Below are 5,987 nucleotides of genomic sequence, written 5' to 3' on the forward strand. Positions count from 1 at the left end.
ATAATTACAGACACCAAGTAGCCAAAGTTTTGAGAAATTAGGCATTACTTTCCTATTAACAACAGTGTAATCTGAACAATCAAATGTTTAAAACATACCTTGGTTTTTGAACTCCATTTGGCATTTAAAATAGCAGGATAGGTGAGGAATGGGTTTTATGTCACCTACAACATTATATATAGAATCAAAATTCATATTGCATAAATGTTTGACACACATCAATTGCACACATTACGTCATCCCTTTGACAAGCTGAGCAGGTGCCCCCTCCCCCTTTTCAATTATTTAAATCCATTTAACTTCTCCAAAATACAATTTTTTCCATAAAATTTGTCAACAATTTGCATAATTAATTCCAAATTATCCAAAAAGTGCCAGTAAATTGATTAACGTGAGATTTGACCTTTGACCTCATAGGACACAGACTACCAATTATTTTGCTATACATTCCTTTATACTATAAAAAATGATTAAAAAAATTACACCAGCTCAACTTACCTGAAACTTGGCACAGAGTAAGAAGAATTCAAGTCCAAAAATTTTTCAGACTCTCAGGAAAATTCATCGCATGCAGTTCCTGCTAAGGCATCGCAAATAACCCCTACCCTGCTTTTTTCACTTTCTCTTCGGGGAAAGGGTAAATATGGGCCTCTTTACACCCTCCCTACTACGCGCGCAAGTGCAAAATTTCACATATTAACAATTTTATTTTTTTTCAAACCCTCTCCTTTCCATCTATACCCAAAAATAACATCAGTCCACCCCATAAACACCCCAAAGAATTTTTAAGAAAAAACCTCTATTTTTAAACTGGAACTACTTGAGTGGTCAATGAAATAGGGGTAAAATTAGTAGTCTGTAACCCTTTGTCTTACCAAGTTTAAGGTAGCTATGACGTCACAGCCTACTCCACTGCGTTACGAAGCATGAAACGGTTCGAGGAACTTACGTACTAAGGCTAAGTTTAAGGTAGATACCGACAATCTCTCACCAGAGGGCGCGCTCCGCTTACACCCCTGTTGTCGTCTAAAAAGTAGCGCGGGTTGTCAAATAAGTATTTGTCGACAAAAATTGTTAGACATTGATTGTTTTGTATGATTTCTCAATGATGTTACGTGTTTTAAGCTCTCTGGTAGTAAATATTTTTGGACTTTGTCTCATTGCATTGGTTTTAAAAATGAAAATATGTGTAAAAATTCAGAACAGAATAGTGCTGTTTATATTGAAGCTATTTTAAAATATATATAAATTTTGAAAGAACAAAAGAATTGCTACTGATTGATATTTCTAATTTCATTTAAGAAAAAATACCAAGTTGGTGGAAATCTATAATTTATTTACGTTTTACAAGATTCTTGTAATTTAGACGATAACAGAGGTGTTGGAGCGATGAGCGTAAAACGCCCTCTGGTGAGAGATTGAGATACCGATAGCAATCACGTGATAGGAAGAATTCGCATAATTGCACGTGCTTTTTTTCCGGATTCCGGAATGCCGTCAAATAAAAGTCTCCATTTACACATTATTGTCTATGCTACAAGATGGCCGACGAAGCGATCGAGAAATATTTCCTCGACTTAAAAAAACAAAGTTGAAGTTAACGTACGTTTTAAATCTTTACGGTTTTCGACATTGAAGAATCTTCATGAGAATCAAAATAGAAGTGATACTGAAGCCGAACATGAACATAATTTTGGTGAAACTACTCCTTGTCCAGTGTCCGCTGCAGCACCACGTGGGTACACCGGTATCGACTGTATAGACATTTTAAAGACCATGACCCTACAGATGTTAATTTGTATGACCGAAGAAGTAAAATTTTTGCAGAAAAGATTTTTTGTATGCTGTGTCCGTGTCAGATACATAAGGTGAATATTTACGACTTTAGTATATCGATCATGCCCATGGTGCTTGTTTGTTTACGCACGTCTGGTACAACCAGTATATTTAGCTTCAATTAAACAATAAAATGCTTTCTTTGTTTGTCGTTACTGGAATGAACGGAAGCAGCTGTTGCTGAAAAAATACATAACCCGCGTAAGCAGGATATGTTAATTTTTTCTGCAATAGCTGCGACCGTTATTCCAGTAACAACAAATAAAGAAAGCATTTTATTGTTTATATTTATATCTGTTTAAATAATCAATTAAAGTAGGATTAAAAAGATTAATTATTGTATTAATGAAGCGAACCGTTCATTCCAGTAACAACAAATAAAGAAAGCATTTTATTGTTTATATTTATATCTGTTTAAATAATCAATTAAAGTAGGATTAAAAAGATTAATTATTGTATTAATGATGCGAACGTCTTTATACGTTTCATTGATGGAACAGCCACTGATTAAGAAATCTGTACAGGCGACATGCCTACTGTAGTTTATGCAGTGATGAACGCAATGGGGTTTCTTAAGAAATAAAGAAGAAAATATTCAGTGGATGTAAATATTTACCAATAACCTACATAGATTTTTTTTTCCCTTTCTAAAGTCATAGTTTTATTTAGCTAAAAATTAAAACTTATTTCCTGGCCAGACTGTAACTTCTAGAATAGAAAAAAAAAGCTGGACATTCCCAGTGTCAGAACATGATAAAGGCCGGATAGGTAAAAAATGAAAAGTATAAATTATACTTATCTGTGCCTAACACACGAGGTGGTGTTTAGTTACTCAGATCAAAAAATGGAAATACATATTTTGCTTAAATTGTTCAAATGCAGAAATGTATGAACTTTCTCTGCTTTGGATGGCGGATGCTTTTTAATTATTATCACCCGGCCTTTTATAAATGATGAAATGACAAGCAAATTATAAAAAGTTGCATTGAAAAAAAAAAAAAAGGAAACAACTTTAGGATCAAGTGAAAAAAAATTAGATCAGTCGTGTAGCAGGAAAAAAAAAACTATTTTTTTTTAGCCTTATGTAATATTTATGTACCTGTAATAAATTTATGTATGTATTTGTTTTATGCTCAAAAGGGCCCTGATTATAAACAGATATCATATTCATAGATTATAAAAGAAATATTTAATACTACAGGTGAAGCAAGCTATGAACTAGACAGTGACCAAATCAAGTGTTACCTGGAAAGAGGAATGTCAAGGGTGCTTTTTATATTAACTCCAAAATAGCCATTGGTTTGTATTTTTTCTTTCAATTTACACTTGCACATACATGTATATCAGGGAAAGTCCAGAAATTTTTGGTGGTGGGTGGTAACAGGAGGTGTTTGATTTATTATACATGTATTAAAAATGTTAATTTATGATTTTTAGTCCTTGTATTTTTAATTTAAACACCATAATGTACAAACTTACAGTATTATTGTATACATATAGAAGCATTTTCTTAATGAAGTCAATAATTTCTCGAAGATCATATTAATATTTTAGGAAAGTTCAAGCCAGATCTGCGACAGCAAACTGAACATAAAGTGGCATACTTGTGTGTCAGGAAACGAGGAACAGTATGGCTGTACTGAGAATCTAACCGGGGATCCCTGCATCACTACTTACAAGTAGGTGTTCTATTGACTTAAACACATATATGGTTAATTATTTGTGTATAAACATATAAAAAGTCATGTTGTAAATTGAATTCAAAACTTAATAACCAAAATAATTGTAAAATGTAAAGATGTTTTCTAACTTGAATGAAATTGTTTCAACTAAAGCACTAAAGAATTGGTATGATAATATGAAGAAGTCAGTATTGTTAAAAAAACTTGTAATTGACATGGTTTTTTAATAATATTGACCTCTTCACATTATCATAGCTAAATTTGCAAAATAAATCAAAATTGTTAATAAATTCTATATCTTTTTTTTTTTAAATAGATCAATCTATTTACTTTATTTTATTTTCATCATGTTACAGATCCCATGGAAATATAGGATCCTTGGCTAATCAAGTGTCATCTGCAGTGTTACAAAAGAATATTGGATTTATATCAAAAAGGTAATTAGGGACAAAACTGAATTTTAAAAAAATGGAATAAGATGTAAAAACAAAAGTATTTTAATTAAGGTCTTCCGTTTCAGACGGAAGACCTTATAGTGATTCTACTGTTTTTTCTTTTTATTATTATTAATTTTTTCCCTTTTTGTTTTGTCGATTTCTCAGAGATGACTGGATGGATTCAGATGAAATTTTCAGGGATTATAGATAGTTAAAATAGTTTTCAAATGAAGTTTTCAGTTTTTCAAAATTCACTTCCGGTCGTCAGTTATGTCTGATTTCCGCTTTTTTCAAAAATGTTTTGTCTGAGTCATATCTCAGAAACAGTAAAAGATTACGACACCAAACGTATATGAGTAATAGATCTTGATTAGTAGGCAAAACCAATTGGGTTAACATCATCCGCCGTCACTTCCGGTCGTCACAGGAAGTGATAAAAAAAAATCTAAATTTTCAACTTTTTATTTTTTGAAGATTTTTTTGCATCACATTATAGCATCTTGTTTGTAGTTTCAAAATAAATCAGTCCCACCGGAAACAAAAAAGACAACTTCCGGTTATAAGAGAAAAACTGCATATTTTTAGTATTTTTCTCTCCCATAAATATTTTTCATACGTAATGTATTTGAAATGAATATTGGATATGTTATTCAGAAAGCTGATGTCTACAGTAACGTCAAATATCTTTGTAAAATTTACTTCCGGTAGCGTGATTTCCGGTCCTCAAAATGAGAAGTTATCATAGCTAGATCTCGTTAACGGTAAAAGATTAAGACACCAAACTTATCTAGAGTGATAGATCTTGATGAGTAGGCAAAATCAACGGTGATAAGATCGTCTGCCGACACTTCCGGTCGTCACAGGAAGTGATCCAAAAAATCGAAATTTGCAACTTTTTTCATGAGACTGTTTTAGCATCACATTATAGCATCTTATTTGTAGTTTTGAAATATTTCAGAACCACCGGAAACAAAAAAGACAACTTCCGGTTATAAGAGGGAAACTTCATAATTTTAGTATTTTTCTTTCCCATAAATATTTCTTATAGTTAAAGTATTTGTAATGATTTTTGGATATGTTATTTAGACTGCAAATGTCTACAGAAGTGTCAGACATCTTTGTAAAATTCACTTCCGGCCGCATGATTTCAATATGTCTTAAAAATTAGAAGTTATCATTGCTAGATATCGTAAATGGTGAGAGATTAAGACACCAAACTTAATTAAGTGATATATGGTGATAAGTAGGCAAACCCCGTTAGACAAAGATCGTCTGCTGTCACTTCCGGTCGTCACATGATGTGATCAAAGAAATCAAAAATTTCAACTTTTCTTCTATGAAACTTTTTTTGCATCACATTATATCATCTTATTTGTTGTTTCGAAATGCATCAGTCCCAAGGGAAACAAAAATATCAACTTCCGTTTAAAAGAGAAAAACTACATGATTTGAGTATTTTTCTTTCCCATGAATATATTTAATAATTAAAGTATTTGTAATGATTTTTAGATATGTTATTCAGACTGCAAATCTCTACAGTAATGTTTAATATCTCAGTAAAATTCACTTCCGGTCGCTGACTTCCTGTCCTCAAAATCAGAAGTTATCATTGCTAGATCTCGTTAATGGTAAGATATTAAGACACTAAACGAATAGTGATGGAAGACCATGATGAGTAGACAAATCCTTTAAGTTTAAGATCGTCCGTCGTCACTTCCGGTCGTCACAGGAAGTGATCCAAAAAATCGAAATTTGCAACTTTTTTTATGAAACTTTTTTTTGCATCGCATTATTGCATCTTATTTGTAGTTTCGAAATGTATCAGTCCCACCGGAAACAAAAATGTCAACTTCTGGTTTAAAGAGAAAAACTACATGATTTGAGTATTTTTCTTTCCCACAAATATTTCTTATTGTTAAAGTATTACAGATAAATAGAGAAGACCTTATTTGTTGCTGTAGCAACAAGAGTTTCTAGTTCCACATATAATAGTTAGGTTGATAGTTGTAAATGCATTGATGTGTCACTGACA

At 32.0% G+C, this 5,987-nt stretch overlaps 1 long non-coding RNA gene across 1 annotated transcript; it reads left to right on the forward strand.

The window, feature by feature from the left end:
• The first annotated feature begins 3,062 nt into the window (after positions 1-3,062).
• LOC134241771 (uncharacterized) lies at positions 3,063-3,954 on the forward strand. The gene is made up of 3 exons (XR_009986728.1): positions 3,063-3,135; positions 3,391-3,515; positions 3,875-3,954. It is a non-coding gene; the product is annotated as an uncharacterized LOC134241771 (long non-coding RNA).
• Positions 3,955-5,987: the final 2,033 nt, after the last annotated feature.

This window comes from Saccostrea cucullata, unplaced genomic scaffold (genome assembly GCF_032062105.1).
Source record: "Saccostrea cucullata isolate Sc308-1 unplaced genomic scaffold, CSIRO_AGI_Scuc_v1 ctg21470, whole genome shotgun sequence".
In the NCBI taxonomy this organism is placed as follows: domain Eukaryota; kingdom Metazoa; phylum Mollusca; class Bivalvia; order Ostreida; family Ostreidae; genus Saccostrea; species Saccostrea cuccullata.